We start from the raw sequence: 16,607 nt of genomic DNA, 5'->3' as shown, positions 1-16,607 counted from the left end.
GGCCCTAGAGTCCACACTCTAACCACCTCGGTGTCCACCAGCCCTGGGAAATGGCCATGAACAAATGGCCTGTCCCCAGTTTGTCTCTAGCAGGGAAGAGACACCAAACACACAAACAGCACATACTTTCAAATTATAGCACTTGTGAGATTGGAAAAGAAGTGATTCTTCCAGAAGGCAATTGCTGGGGGTGGGGGAGAGGGGAGTTAACCTACTGCAGATCTCCCTGAGGATGATCCCTTTGCCTCAGTTTTCTCATCTATATAATGGAGCAGTGGGGCCAGCTGAGCCCTAAGAACTTTCCAGCTGCCACATCCTAGGAACCCAACCTTCTTTTCCCTGCACCTTTGTTTCCTCTTCTGTACAGTGGACTAGAAGGAAAGCAGAGCAAAGCAGAGTCAGTGGACTGGAAGGACTGCACAGTCAGCAGTCAGGAGAGGAGCAGTGGACCCTTCGAACTCAGCCTCTGGGCTTCCCAAGACCAAGTGAACCTGGTGTTCTTAGTGCTGGGCCTTTGGGAATGTACCTGCCACCCATTGTTACAATGATGCCAGAACCTAGGATGGGGAGATGTTGATGCTGGGACCTGGAAGTGGTTCCTTGGCTCCTCCTCTTCCAGAAGGAACAGTCTCTACATCCAGCAGACTCACTGAGCCAGTGGAAGGGACAGACACTTGGCTTTGCTAATTCATCCAGAGCCCTGCTGTCTCCACGTGGTTAGGATGAAGTGGAGGGCCCAAACCCATGAAAAGGACTGCGGCGCACAGCCACTGGGTGTGCTGTCCATGGTGCTGAAACGCCAGCAAGGCTTTTGAGACTGGATCCCCTCCCCCCAGGACAGCCAGCTCTGCTGGGGGCTAGGAATTCAAGAAGGAAAATGAGTGCCTAGGGATAGGCAGAGGACTATGACCAGGGCTCCACATTTTCCAGCAGTGTGATTTCAAGGGAGCCCTTTGCCTCTCTGCGCCTCCGTTCCCTTAATGTAAAAATGGGCACAGTAACCACACTGACTTCAGGAGTCTGAAGTGAAGAGTGAATGCAGAGGCAATACATTCCCATGGTGCGTGGAGGGGACCATGGGAATGCTGGCCATTACTGTTAGATTGTGTGCCTCCTATTCTGGGAGGCTAACTGTAGTGGGTGCTGCTGTGTGCCTGGTCTTCCAAGAATTTTACTTGCTTCTACTCACAGAAATTCTATAAAGTAGTACACTAAAATGGGGTAAGAATATAGATGAACATTCTGAAGCACAGACAGGTGAAGTCAGTTGCCCAAAATCACAGAGCTAGTGAAGTGGGGAGCAGAGATTCAGACCAGTGAACTTTGGAAACCACTGAGTCTATTCCACTCCACTCCCACTGTCCAGATGGGGAAACTATGGACCAGGACCAGAGAGAGTCCGAACTTACAAGTCCCCAGAAAACCCAAGATCCCACCTCTCAGTCAGATCTCTTCCTACTGCTGCAAGTCAGACTCCCCTCAGCAAGGTGAACCGGACACCCCCATGTCCACAGCAGCTAGAACTGCAGGCAGGCAGTACCCTCTACAGTGATCCTTCTGCCCTGCTGGAGGGTCCTCTGTCAAAGGCAGAGACACGAAGTGGCTGGGGACAATGTGTGCCAGCTGTGGCCACAGGCTAGCAGCCACTCCATATCCACCAGTGCCCTTGCCAGCAGGCATCCCAGTGCTGCGGAGAGGGCGGGGCCAGGGCAGCGCTGCTGGGGCCCCTCTAGCTCTGGCCTGGTTTCCCAGGAAAGAGAAGACCCAGACATGGACCCAAGCTGTTCCCGTCCCAAATTTCCTGCTGCATGGAGTGCGTGCAGGCAAGCATGCACTCACAGATATAGCTCAAATCCGCCCAACAGGGGGCTCCTGGCAGCCTCAAAACCCTCATTCCCCACCCCCCAATAAGAAGGTGCAGCCTTTATCTCTGGTGGGGATAAGGGGAAAGTGAGGTATTAAGCCAGAAACCTGGCTTCCTACCCAAGCTCTGTTCCTTCTAAGCTTGGGTGACCTTGGGCAAGTTACAAAGTTGGTCTGATGTGGTATTGCCTCTATGAAACGGGGTTTCTGGGCCTTAGTATGGGGCATCAAGCAGATCATGGACTGGAATGGGTTTTGAGACATTAGAATTGGTCACTGCCCACAGGGGGTTGAGAAGCTTAAAGGAGGAATCCCGGGGAAAATCCCAGCTCCAGGATTGGGTCTTCCTTAGCTACTTTTGCCCCAAAGTCTGCAGCAGCTGCCTTCCCAGACTCCCCTTTTCCCACATGCCCACCCCAATTCTCTTTCACATCAAGGTGGGAGGTGTCTTTGGAAAATGTAAAACAGAGCTGCTAGAGCCCTCCTGGCGCCCTTAGGTAAGGGCCACACTCCTAGCTGGGGCCCATAAAACCTCACGGGGTCTGATCAGCCCCTGTTCTCTCACCGGCATCACTTCCCCTTCCTTGCCCCCTCATTCAGCCCCAGCAGTCACCTGTCCTCCTGACTCTTCCCTGAACAAACCAGCCTCTGTCCCACCTCCTAGCTCATGGCCCTGCTGGTCTCCCACCTGGCTCAGTCTCCCCCAGCACTCACACAAATGACTGGTTCCTCCCATCCTTCAGGGCTTAGAATAAGTGTCACCTCCTCTGAGAGGCCTTCCCTGGCCACCCTGAAGTCTAAAGTACTTCCCAACCCCATGCAATGGCTCTGGCTTTTGGTTTCTGCTGCTAATCGGAGGAAGAAGCCTCTCGCCTGCAAATAACAGGAGAACAAAACGTGTGCGCCAGGCAGCCTGGGGTATGTCTCTGTCTGGATGCAAGAGGCAGAGTCCTGACAGTGAGGAATCCCTCAGCTGAGTGACCTTGGACATGTCCCCTGCCCTCCATGAACCTCAGTTTCCCCACCAGGACCATGGGACAGAGGAGCCAATTTTGAGCCCCTTCCAGTTGGCCAGGGTGGCCTCCTTCCAGGCCCTGCCTTGCGCTGACCCATTTTTCTGAGGCTTCTCCAAGCTCAGACAGTTGCTTTCCGAGGGCCCCAATCCCATAAATCATATTTGATTTCATGGAACAGGGCAGCTGCTGGCGCCTAGGCATTTTGTGGCCATTAATCAACATTGGCCATATCCAGGCAGATACAAGGCAGCTTTGCAGGAGCTGGGCCTGGCCTTCAAGGTGGGGGAACATGCTAGGCTGAAGTGCCCAGCCCCTAACAGACTCTCCTGACCCTGAGAGGTCCCTACACACCTGTCTCCCCTGCCTTTCCCACTCCCCATTCAGTCAACAGGTACTCCCATTACTCTCTGAGGGGCCACACGTTCAGCCTCCTAGGTCCTCACAGTGTGCAGACAGGAATCATCCTGTACCCCACTTTATCACAGAGGAGTCTGAGAGGAGGAGTGACTTGCCCCAGGTCACACAGCAAGTGTGTGGAGGCCCCTGGATCTGAAGCTTCTGATCTTTGTTCCTTCCCCTGGGGAGACCCCAGCCCAGGGAGAGGAAATGGGGCAGCACACTGAGCCACCCCCCAGATCCATCCAACCCCAGGAAGGCCCCAGCTGACTGCTGTGCCTGTCTTCACAGCCTCCTCTCCTGACCTCAGGAGTCCGTTCCAGCTGCCAGGGGTTCCTGGGAAATTAAACCTCTCATCTCCAACATCCTGGGTCCAACAGGCTGCCTCTGTTCCCCTTCTTCAATCTGCTCAAAGAAATGAGGAAATCGAATGAGGTGTCCCTGGGGAGCTGAGCCCCTACTGCCAGTTGGCAGGAAGGCAGGAAGCTGCCGTGGTGCCCACTGGGTGCTGAGGACAGTGCCCCAGCAGCCTCTGAAAGGCCCAGAGACGAAAGCTAGGGTGACAGGCCAGCTCTTCCCTCAATGTCTGAGTGACTATGGAAGAAGGCTGGCTTCCCATCTTCTCATCCAAACAATATTTACCAAGTGCCTACTGTGTGCGTCAGAGTACAGGGAGCCCAGTGGCCTATGCGTACAGGCTCTGGGCAGAAAGCTCTGGGCAGGAGGCCCCATCAAATCCGCCTCCTCCCTACAGGAGCCGCCGGTTTCATCTTCTCTAAAACAGGAATGAGGGAAACCACGCCGCTGTCCCAGGGTTACTGGGGGACTGCAGGCTTCCGAAGGTGGTTGCGTCGTGCCTGGCGCCCACTAAGTGCTCAGTAAGTGCCAGGTGTTTCCCCTGTCTCTGTGGGTCTGTGCCAGGCACCGGGTTAGAGCACTGAACAAGACAGACGTGGACTCTGAGAGCTCACAGAGCTTACTTTCTAGCAAAGACGAGAGAAAAAAACTGCTAAAATAGGAGTGGTAATCCATGTCTCAAGGGCCTGGGACCGAGAAAACTAGGCGGCTGAGACCGGGTGACGGAAGGTCCCCATCTGAAAAGGACAGCGCGCTGAGAGCCTTGACAGGTAGAACTGGGGCAATGTACGCAGAGGGGACAGTTGGGCAAGACCCCCGAGGGAAGGGGCAGCTTGGTACAGTGTCCGAGGACCTGAAAAAAGAGCTGTTGTAGGCAGGGAGGACCGAACGAGGGGAAGAGTGTTCTCTCTGCGGGCCTGAGTTTCGCTCTCTCTGCAAGAGGGCATGGAAGGGCTTCCAGGCTCCCCAGCTACCGCCGGAACTGGAACCCTGGAACCGGAGGAGCCTGGGGGAGCAGTGGGAGGTGCTCCAGGAGGCCTGGCCCAAATGGCTCCATGTGACCTTGGCCTTGTCCCCTTCCCCTTCAGCCCCTAGGGCTGACTCAAAGCTACCAGTGGTGCCTGACTCACCACTTCAGTGACAGCTAATTATGCCACCCCCTCCGCCCGCTGAATCCCAGCACCTGCGGGAAGCATTTTGGCTCCTGTCCCCCCTCACCGGGAAGCTGTGTCCCCCACTCCCACCCAACTTCGCACATGTCTCTCCGTCCTGCCTCCGGGGGGTGGGATGGGGGCACAAACCACACCTCTGACGCACTGTGGCCACTTTATTAACCGCAGGGTCCGCAGTGCCCTGAGACCAGTGGAGACCCCGGACCTGAGCTGGAGACACATGTCCCAGGGCTCTGGGCATGGGGCTAGAGATCATAGGGAGCCCCTGGTGGCTTCCTCCCTGAGCCTCCCCATCCCCATCATGTGCCCCTGGAAGGGGGAGTCACAGAAGTTCTGCTCATGATGCCTCTGCTCTGTAAAGCCAGTGATGTCCACGCCCAGTCCTCCGTGTGTGTGTGTGGGGGGGTGTCACAGGGGCACCCCTCTTCTGTACCATCCCCACTTCCGGAAGAGCCAGAATTTGCTGAGGGACGGAGGGAGTGCAGCGACTGGCGGGCAGCCAGGAAGAGGGAGGAGCTGACACGGGGATGTGAGGGACTGCCCCACCCCACATCTACTTGGGGTTCCATTTCCAGAAGCAGAGGTCATTGGGAATCTAGGCCTCCCTCTACCGTGGGGGCAGGGGGAGACACCACCCCTCAGAGGGCAGACTGGCATAATCATGAAGACTGTCCTGAGCATGAATATGCTAATCAGACACCACTGGCTACTACAGGTTCCTCTGCCTTCCCTGCTCTAGTCTCCAGCTCTGCTGCGGCCACAGACTGCCCCCCCTTCCATCTGGCTCATCCTGAGCCAGTCTCCCAGCCTCTCCCCAGGCCTTCCAACTAGCCCTGCTCCCTCCTGCCTGTGTACCTCTACTGCACCAGTCCTGGCTACCACAAAGCTCCTTCTTCACCTGGGCAGCTGTCACTCACTCTTAAGCACTTAGCTCAGGTGAGGCTTCCCCTGAGGATGACTTCCCAAACCCCCACAAGGTGGGGAAACCTCTGCTTTATTGCACGGTTGCATTCATTTATTTCTGTGGTCATTTGATGACTGTCCCCCTCACGGGACTGTCTCCCTGAAGGCAGAAGGTCTGGACAGGGCCTCATGCCCAGGTAGTGCTCGATAAATATTTACTAAGTGAATGACTGGTGTTTTGGGCTATTGTTCCAGCAGACTCCATACAGGCCTCTTTGCCTCTCCCCTGCATTCATAGCTGATTCCCGACCAGCAACCAGATCTGAGCAGACAACTCTCCTCACTCGTGTCCACTACATCACACATAATTTAAGAAGCTTCCCCCTTGCTTCTCTGACCTGCTCCCCACCCCCGATTCCTGAACAGTCAAGGACGATGAGGTTCACAGCAATGAGGTTCACGGCGTGCAGGCCACAGAACTAGGGCAGGAACTTGGGCCTGCCTGGCCCCGCCCTCTTGGGGCCTCCGCTTTCTCATCTTGGAATAGGCCAGTCTCCATCCCCTCATGGCCTAGTGATGAGGAGGAGGGGAAACCGAGCCAGGTCAGGGCCTCTGCCTGCCTGATAGGGTCACTGGCTCCCCCCCATTCCTAGGACAGGCAGCAGGCAACAACCGGCCTAGGTCTTCTTCCACTGGGAGAGGCTGAAAGGGCACAGAACGTAGATGAGTGGGTGCCCCCTGTGGGCCCTCCAAGGGACAGAGCAGGAAGATAAGTCTGGGCTTCAAACTGTCTGGGTGTGGAAGCTCCTTCTTCAGAGAGGAGGTGTAATCACTACAGCTCTGCCTACTGCTTAGGATCCCAGAGCCAGGAAGCGCCAGAGAAGCTGCTGTCCCCATATCCCTAGATCTAGGCCTGAACCCCACTCTCTGGAAGGAACCTGTTGACCCACCTCCCCTAGGGGTGTCTGTTCAATGCTGAGTGGCTAAAGCTTCCCTGTTACCCTTGCCTCCTCCCTTCCTTCCTCAACTTCTGGGGGATGCCTGCTCATTCTTTAAGCCCCAAATCTGGACAGCCTTCTCAGGGCCTGTCCCCAGCCGTCCCAACCACGTCCCCCAACGCAAGCAACTTCAGTCCCACACACAGCACAGCACCTGGACACAATCGTGCTGCTTGAATGGATTCTTGCACAAATGGGCAGTAACCCCTGAAACTTCGTGGGCTCTGGCTTTGCCCGCAGGGCTGGAACAAGGGTGGCCTCCCATGGGTACGTGAATAATGCCGGCGTTGAATCTGGGCTCTGTCCCTGGCAAGCAACTAAACCTTTCTGAGCCTCAGTTTCTAATTTGCAAAGTGGTTTAGCCATCCCTGTCTAGGGGCGGCGGGGGGGGGGGGGGATGCTATTGCTGCTTAAGCCTCATCCTCCTTCTCTCGCTCACTTTCTCAGCTCCCAGCCCCGCCCCCCCAAATCCAAAAGCTTCTAATGGATGAGCTGTTGAGAGGAGGCAGCAGTGTGGGCACAGCAGGGAGAGGGCAGAGACAGAGATGAGGTGCTGGTGGGGGGCCCATGCGGGAGGCCAGCTTGCTTCTAGCAGCCCCAGGAAGAAGGGGGTGTTTCTGCATTGGGCAGGAGCAAAGATGGACTGATGCTCTGCTTGGACTCAAGGCCACAGTCAAGTGGGAGTACATCAAGGGAGCCAAAGAAACTAGAGAAACGGGAGAGGCTGATGGTGGATGGAGCCTCCTTCTGGGCCGAGGAGGGCCCTCTGGTTACCGAGTCCCTGGAATTGCTGGACCCCAATATCCCTCCCCCAATAGTCCCACCCAATGCCACATGTCAGGGAAGTCTGCAAACCAGGGGAGTCACTCAGCCACAACACCTGTGGGTCCTACATGCTAGCTACCATTCTAGGGACTGGAAATAAGAGGTGAGCGAGACAGTGGTTGCTGACCCTGAAGGCCTGTGGGAGAAATGGAAATCAAACAAATGTATACTATGTCAGGGTAGGGCCACTGTCATGAGGCCGAACAAAACAGGATAAGCAGTGGAACAAGGGGCCTCTTTGATGAGGTGACATTTGAACCCAGGCCTGAATGAAGCGAGGGAGAAAGTTCTGCAAGTATTTACAAGTTCCAGGCAGAAGGAACAGCAAATGCAAAGGCCCTGGGGAAGAAAAGTGATAATTGCTGGAGCTACCAACATTGGTCCAGAGATGAAGCACAGTAGGGGACGTTAGCAATTGTCAACCAGGTGACCATGGGGGTGAGACACTTCAGCTCTGTAGCCTTTGTCTCCCTATCAGTCAGATGCGCACAGAAAGATGTCTCTGGTGGTTATGAAGATGAAAGTGGAGGCAGGGCCCTCTAGCTCAGGGTAACACACAACAGATGTTTCCTAAATATGAACTGGTTGGGCAAACCCTCTAAAGGAAACTGCAGGGGGCGAAGGGAATCTGGCCACAGGACAAGAGCAACTGTTAGGAAAAGGGGTCTTACAAAAGGGCTGCCTATAGACCTTCCTTCCACAGCATTCCTCTTGGACCTGATCTGCTGGGTCCTGCCAACCCAGGGAGTCAATCAGCAGTTGGAGGCAAGGGACCAGGCCCCTAGCAGGGAAGGCTCAGACAGCTGAGAACCCAGGTCCCAGGGAGGAGGGGGCGAAGGCTTCCCAGAGGGGGCACAGGCACACCTGGATCTGGAAGGACATCAGGTGGGCAAGGATGGAGGGAGGCACCACAGACGGAGTCAGCACGTGCAAAGGGAAAGAGCAGGTCAAATCTCCAGCATGTTCTGGGACAAGAGGAGGAACTGGAGAGAGAAGAGTGATAACAGTGGGTCAGGGCAGCTCATGTTTACAGAGCACCTGCTGTGTGAGCCTCCCTGGACCAGCACAGACGACAACATCAGCTCCATTTACAGAGGGTTCAATGTGGGCCAGAGGCTTGGGTCTTCTCTTTATTCCCTTAACAACCCAATGAGGCAAAGACTCAGCATCCCCATCTCATAGATGAGCAAACTGAGACTGCGGGCCATTAAGCAATTTGGCCCAAGGCCCTGATACCAGTAAATGGCAAAGACAAGACACAAACCCAGACATGTCTCATAAGCTCTCCACCACTGGGCCCACAGCCTCCTGCAGGAAAGGGCACTGGGAGCCATGGAAGGTTCTGAGCAGGAAACTAGTCATGTCATCTGTTCTGGAAATAGCCTGTGGTTGCATTACTGAAGGAGGGCTGGGGCATGCTGCCACACCATCTTAGTGGCAGGAGCCCTGCCTTAGTCTTTGTGCAGAAGGGGCCACGGGCTCCAGAGCAAAAGCCCCTGGCTCTGTGAGGAATGGAGTAAGCCCTCAGCAAGGCTTCTTCCCTCCACCCCAGGAGCTCAGGCGTCAGCTCCAACCTGCAGCTTTAATTAAAAGGCCTTTTCAAACCATTAGCAGCAATAATAATAAAACCCCAAATAGGAACAATAAAACAGTACGACTGTCAGAGAATTAAAATGGGCACCTGGCGTTCTGCCACCCCCAGGGGGCAATTTGGGGCGCAGGCAGGAGGCACGATTTTCACCTCCAGTAGACCCGTCAGTCCCACACACTGGCTGCGAGGAACTGGCTTCAAGAAAGGGACCACCCTGTGCCAGGGACCCAGCAGTCCCCGGGCCGCTTTGGTGACCCTCATGAGGGGGGGCGGCATGGGTTCTGTGCCCCAGTCCCCACCCCCACCCTGGTATCAGAGCCAGGGTCCCCCACATCCAGGGCTCAGCCAGACCTTCGTGAGTTCCTTCACTCAGCCTGGAACAAAAGCCACAAAAATCGAACTGGCCCCTCACCTGCACGACCCCAGCCCCCGTTCTGATGAGATCTACCTTCATCTCCACCAGGCTCCTACCCCAGGTCTCCAGCTTCAAGTGGGCCTCTACACACAGCTCAGAAACTCAACCCTGCCCCTTCTGCCACCCCCCCAACCCTGTCAGAGGCTCCCCCTATCCTCTGGCGCACTCCCCTCACCCTGGCCCTGGGGTGACACCCCCATCTCATTCTTTCCTTGAGTGAGCCCAGACTTTCTCCACCTCAGGCCCCATGCAGGCACCCTGCAGGCCACCCTGCAGGCCACAACCTCCCTGCCCCCCACCATAGGGCAGAGCTCAGCCCCAACAGCACTTCTCAAAGCCTCTGACCCTCACCCACCCAGGCCCCTCCGTTCCTTTCCACGCTGTAGCATTTTTATCACTTTCTTGTTTGGTCACCCTCTGCTCCTCTCATGAGAGCCCTGTGAAAGCGCCAACTGGGTCTGGCCTTGCTCACAGCTGTGACCAAAGACCTAGACTGTGCCGGGCACACAGTAAGTGCTCAATCAATGCTTGCTCAATCTCTGTCCGGGGGTGGAGGGGGCAGTGGCCTTCCAGCCTCCCTGGGTTTCCTGCTCCTCCTGCCTCTGCAGCCAGCTTCTACGGAGACCAGTTTCTCGACATTCCAAGCCTTTGTCTTCACTCAGTAATGGCAGGGGCTGGAAGGGGTGGGGGTGGGGGGCAGAAGATGGTCTCCAGAGATTTCAGATCTAGATTTCTCCCATTTGACAAACACTTGTCACCGGTTCCTTGGTGCTGCCCCTGAGCTGGGTACACAGACTACAGAGCCTGCGACCCGTCTTTGGGTGGGGAGGCCACCAGGAGAGACCTTGTCAGAAAAACCTGTGTCACAAAGTGCCGCGTGAAGTACAGAGCAGAGATGGGGCACTTTGGGGGGCTGGGAAGACACAGCCCCATGCTCATTCGAATCCTCATCCTGATGAGGGAGCAGGATACCCCTTTGTCCTCACCTACCCAACTCCTGCGTATATAACCAACCACCCCTCACAACCCGGGGCGGCCGCATCTCTGCCTGCCCACGGGCCCTGTCCCCGTGCTTTAATAAACCACCATTTTGCACCAATGACGTCTTAAGAATTCTTTCTTTAGTCGTCGGCTCCGAACCTCCTCACCCCACCGAACCTGACTTAGGTTCTGGGACTTCATCAATCCCACTGTCCACCTCGGGCAGGTGACCTCAGCTCTCTGAGCTGTGGGTTTCCTCATGAACATATGGGAGAAACCTGCCTTCTGTGGGGCCACAAGGAATCAAAGCCACACCATGGCTAAAGGACAGAGCACAGTGCCCAAAGCATTGTTTATGTACTGGTGGACAAGGGGCTCTGAGAGAGGCAGGTGTGACTACCTGAAGGAATCCAGGAAGGCTTCCAGGAGGAGGTGACTGGCCCTAAGTCCTGAGAAATGAGCAGGAATTCAGGAGGTCTGAGGGAAAAGCACAAGAAAAGGTGGAGCACGGAGCTGGGGGAACAGAGAGCAGACACTCCCTGTGGCCCCAGCACCAGAGAAGCCCGTGAAGGTTTGGGATGCCACGCCTGAAGGGGAGTGGTCCTTACCCCAAAGACACTAGCTCATGGAATGGCTTTTTTTTTTTTTTTTAAGCCTTTAAAAAAAAACACAAAAAACCTTTATTAACTCCCTATTATGAAAAATTTCACACACACCCAAATGCAAGGAGAGAAGAGCTGCATTTACAGGGAGTACTGGAAGCAGGGTGAGTAGGGAGCCGGATGCCCAGGCTCTCTCTGAACTCCACCCCCTGCTCTCTCTGGCTCCAAAGTGAGGCCAGATGGCCTCGGAGGGTGCCGCGAGGCCAGCAGCTCCGAAGTCCCCCACCTTCTCCACCAGCCCAGGCAGAGTCTGAACCAGCCATGTCCCGTAGTCAGAGCTGGGGGAAGCAGCTTTCTTTTACTAACCAGTGCAGAAGAGAAAGAAATTAAGTCTTTTTCCAGCCAGACTACATTTCCTGCATCTGAGAGGGTGAGAATTTGCTCTTGGAAGGAAAGAAAGAGTCTCCTGTCTGGAGCTTCCTTTTTGAAGCGCCATGAATATACAAGGCTGGCAGAGAGGGCTCTTTGAGATGCTAACAAGCCGCTTTACCTTAGGAAATTGAGGTCATTGAGGGGGCTGTGACTGGTGGGGGGCAGGGGTGGGAAAGGACAACCCAGTGCTGACGGGAGGCAACTCTGTTCTCTGAGCCTTCATTTTCTCACCTGTGAAATGGGGACACAACCTCCCTGGGCTGCCGGAGGCAGAATATGATGCAAAGTGACACTCCCAACATGGTACCTGAGACTCAATCATCCACCCAACACCAACTGGTGCTTATTTCACGTTCTGGGAACCCCAGGGCTGGGAGGGACTGTTGGGGGCAGTTAGTGGTAGAGGAAAATGGGTTTCACAACCTATCTGACCCAGGTTCAAATCCTTGCTCTGTCTGCCACTAGCTCTGTGCCCTTGGGCAAAAAAAAAAAAAAAAAATCACCTCCTTGTGCCTCAGTTTCCCTATCAGTAAAACAGAAAGAATTCTGTTTACCTATCATGGGTGTTATGCAGACGAAATGAGCTTAGATAAAACTTTCATCACTATTAATACACACAGCAAATTTTAGTGCTGGAGGTTCATGATTATGTCAGCTTGGGTCCCTCCCTGTAGCTGAGGTCTGGCTGAGTGGAGTGGAGGTGGTGGGAAGAAGCATGGTCAAGACAGGAGAAAGCCTGCAGGCTGTCGGGAGAGGGACCCTGGATATGAGCCCACTTCTTACTGAAGCAGATGAGGGAAGAAGGGTATGAACCCTTTGCCTTGTCCAACCCCTGATTCATGCCTCATCCCCAAGCCAACCACATTGCTCAATGCCTACAACGATGACAGGCCCAGTCTCCTCATGGCGCCCCTTTCCAGATGGAAAGACTCATGAAATGCAAATACGGTCACATTCCCTCCTCCCTCCAAGTTCTCCAATGACTCTCCAAGGACAAGTCCTTCCTACAGCTGAATGCATGCCCCTGTTATATTTATGACCTCATCTCCTGCTATCTGCCCCCCCCCACTCTTCCAGCCACACCTAAATACACTGGGCAGTCTCCTTGGCACACAGTAGGTGCTCAGTAAACATCTGTTGAAAACTGTGAGTGAATAAGCGAAAGGAAGCCGAGGAAGTCTGCTGCTAGGGAAACCCCCTTCCCTGGCCCCTCTCCCCAGGGACCGAGTGCCTGGCAGTGGTTGGGCAGGCAGGGGGCCAGCAGCCGGGAGGACCCCTGCCCAGCTCCTAATGCTGCCCAGACTGCAGGTCTAATTGCTACAACTCTGGAACAAAGCGAATTAATGAGGCAGATTAATGTTCTCCTGTCATTCCTGTTCCCTCCACAGCCGTCAGGGAGCTGGAGGAGGGCAGCTGGATCTTCTTCAGGGGATGCTTTTGGGTGGCTGAGGCACCTGACCCCAAACCAGCCTGGCCACACGGTCTCTTCCACTCTTTTTCTTGCTCCCTGATGCCACAAGCCATCCACAAAAAGAAAGGAACAAATATTAGGTGTTGTGGGCACTGGACATGGGGATCCATTCATTCTTCATGAGGTAGAAATTGCTGTCCTCGCTGGTGAGACGGGGGTGTCTGAGGCCCAGGAGGTGCAGCTGGGCTGAGATGTCTGTCTCGTATCATGCTCCAATTTGTGAGGGAGATGGAGCCCGCTTTAGACATGCCAGTCCCTTCTCTTCACCACCTGCTCCGAAGGCAATGATGGACAACTATAATAATACTAGTGACAATAGTAACAGGGACAACAGACAACATTTACTGTCTGCTGGACATCATGCCAACAACCACAAAGTCACTAAAGCTTCAACAGCCCTATGAGGTAGAGCATACTACATGCCCGTTATACAGATGAGGAAACTGAGGCATAGAAAAGTAAAGGTGCTTGGCTGAGGTCACATGGTGTGTAGAAGGGTCTGGCTTTCCAATCTATATTCACCACTACCTCCCTCCAGGGCCTCCCTTTGGATACCAACTCAGGCTCTGGCCTCAGGGGTGTGGGGCTGGTCAGCAGGCCCTTCTCCTGACTGCTGCCCCCACCTCTGGCCTGGCCCATTGGGTTCCTCATTGCCTGCAAAGGTGGGCTTTGCAAGAATGACACACATTGTGTTTTAACTGTCCCCATTCGTTCCTTATTACAAAACAATATATGCTCACAATAAGAAACTGGAAGAAAATAGGCATTTGGAAAATAAAATTATTCCTCTCCAAGAGATGACCACTTTTGATATTTTGGTGTATGTCCTCTAACCTTTATTTTTATATATGATCACCATCAAGACAACCCCCCGCCCCCGCCAGCAGCACAAGACTTGCTCTATGCTTGGCCCTGTGCTGAGCATCGTGTACAAATTATCTTGTGAAATTATAATTTTATATATATATCTATAGATATATATAATATATATATCTATATAGATAAGCTAACAGAGGTTCAGAGAGGTAAAGTCACTTGTCTGAGATCACAGAGCTGGTCGCTGGTATAGCCAAGTTCAAACTTACATATCTTGGCTCCAATGATCTGAACTGTTCTCTTACTGTAACTCCTAGAGCTGGAATTGCTCCATCAAGCATATGCAAAATTCAAAGCTTTGGGCCCTTTTACGAAGATGGCACCAAAAGCTAAGAAGGAAGCCCCTGCCCCTCCCAAAGCCGAAGCCAAAGCAAAGGCTTTGAAAGCCAAGAAAGCGGTGCTTAAAGGCGTCCACAGTCACAAAAAAAAGAAGATCCGCACATCACCTTCGTTCCGATGACCCAAGACTCTGCCTCTCCGAAGGCAACCCAAATACTCTCGAAAGAGCGCCCCCAGGAGAAACAAGCTTGAGCACTATGCCATCATCAAGTTCCCCCTGACTACTGAGTCAGCCATGAAGAAAATTGAAGACAACAACACACTTGTGTTCATTGTGGATGTCAAGACTGACAAGCACCAGATCAAACAGACTGTGAAGAAGCTCTATGACATTGATGTAGCCAAGGTCAACACCTTAATCAGGCCTGATGGAGAGAAGAAGGCATACGTTCGGCTGGCCCCTGTCTATGATGCTTTGGATGCTGCCAACAAAATTGGGATCATCTAAACTGAGTCCAGCTGGCTAAATCTAAATACAGTTTTTTCATGATAAAAAAAAAAAATTCAAACCTTTGGGATAATTCTACACAAACCTACCCTAAAAAGGAGGGGAAGTGCCAACTTACACCCTTGCCAATAGAGTCTAAAAATCTATTTCCCCATACTCTTGTCCATGGTGAATTTTATGTTTCTTAATTTGCCGGTTTGATAGTTTTTTTTTTAAAGTTCTTATTTATTTATTTGTTAGAGAGAGAGGGCAAGCACAAGCAGGGAGAGTGGCAGACAGAAGGAGAAGCAGGCTCCCCTCTGAGCAGCGAGTCCAATGCAGAACTTGATCCCAGGACCCTGGGATCATGACCTGAGCTGAAGACAGACACTTCACCCACTGAGCCACCCAGGCATCCCTAAATTTGCCAGTCTGATATATAAACAAGACATACCTTCACTGATTTTCATTTCCTTAACTTGACTAATGTTTTTGGTCTCTGTGTATATCTGGGGCCCACTTGACCTGCCTGCTGCCCCATGTCTCAGCACAGAGGTGCCTAGGAGAAGCTGAGCCATCAGGTTAAGCATCATACCCAGCCACCTGACATCTTGGCCACTCTGTCACTGAGTATTTTGACCTTAAAAGTGAGTCCTTCCTGGAAAATAGAATGTCCTGGAATGCAGGTATCCCTTAGCCTACTTGACATATAGGAAAATTGAGTCAGGAGTAGTCTCCTCCAAGTTTTTGGCCCTGAGAGTAGTTCCTCTGTCCTGGAGTCTCAAGAAATTCAATGACTCCAAGGACAAGAAATACAAAGAAAATTACACCAAGGTAAATCATAACCAAGTTGTTCAAACCAGGGATAAAAAGAAAATCTGAAAAGCAGTCAGTTAAAAAAAAAAAAAGGTACTGAGGGGCAAAGATAAGAATGACAGCAGATTTCTTGTCAAAAATAACACAAGCAAGAAGACAACATCCTTGAAGTAGTGGGAAAAAAAAAAAAAAAAACCCTGTCAACTTAGAATTCTATATCCAGCAAACATAACTTTCCAAAAATAAAGGTTAAAATAAAGACTTTTTCAAACATAGAAAAGATGAAAGAATTCACCATCAGTAGACCCACACTACAAGAAATGTTAAAGTCTTTTAGGCTAAAGGAAAATGATACCAGAGAGAAATACACATCTATAAATTGGAATGAAGACCACTGGAAATAGCAATTACATAGGTAAAAATATAGGATTATTTTTCTCACCATTTAAATCTCTTTAAAAATAACTGTTCAGGCAAAAATGTTAACAATCTAATGTCAAGTTTATAATATATATAAAAATAAAATACATAATATTAAGAGCACAAAATGTAACATTCTTATGCTATACATGAAGTGATATAATATCATTTAAAAATAGACCATTATGAGTTAAAGATGCATACTATAAACTACATTGTAAGGGGTGCCTGGGTGGCTCTGTGGGTTAAAACCTCTGTCCTTGGCTCAGGTCATGATCCCAGGGTCCTGGGATTGAGCCCTGCATCAGGCTCTTTGCTCAGCGGGGAGCCTGCTTCTTCCTCTCTCCCTGCCTGCCTCTCTGACAACTTGTAATCTCTGTCTGTCAAATAAATAAATAAAATCTTTAAAAAAACAAACGAACAAAAAACAACGAAAAATCTGTATATTGTTAAGGGAGAAAATCATAAAAACATTTAATTAATCCTAAAGAAGGCAGAAAAAGAGGAAAAGGATGAACAGAACAGAGAGAAAACAAATAACAAGATAAAAGATTTAAACCTAATCATATTAATAATCACATTATATACAAATGGTCTAAATATCTCAACAAAAACACAGAGATTTTCTGGTTTTAAAAAACAGAACCAATTACATGTTGCCTATAAGAAATGCATTTCAAACATAAAAATACAAATGAGTTAAGAGA

The 16,607-nt window shown here is 51.9% G+C and overlaps 1 protein-coding gene and 1 pseudogene across 1 annotated transcript in view; one reads left to right on the top strand and one right to left on the bottom strand.

Annotated features, from left to right (window-relative positions):
* Nucleotides 1-16,607, bottom strand: part of LOC123393137 (translation initiation factor IF-2-like) — a 57,824-nt gene that overhangs the window by 16,749 nt on the left and 24,468 nt on the right. The gene's annotated exons all lie outside the window — the stretch shown is intronic.
* Nucleotides 14,215-14,740, top strand: LOC106005254 (annotated as a pseudogene).

Source organism: Mustela putorius, unplaced genomic scaffold, assembly GCF_011764305.1.
Source record: "Mustela putorius furo isolate JIRA1106 unplaced genomic scaffold, ASM1176430v1.1 tig00000743_pilon_pilon_pilon, whole genome shotgun sequence".
In the NCBI taxonomy this organism is placed as follows: Eukaryota; Metazoa; Chordata; class Mammalia; order Carnivora; family Mustelidae; genus Mustela; species Mustela putorius.
The sequence above is the reverse complement of the archived record's forward strand: the minus strand, read 5'-3'. Positions and strand labels throughout refer to the sequence as shown.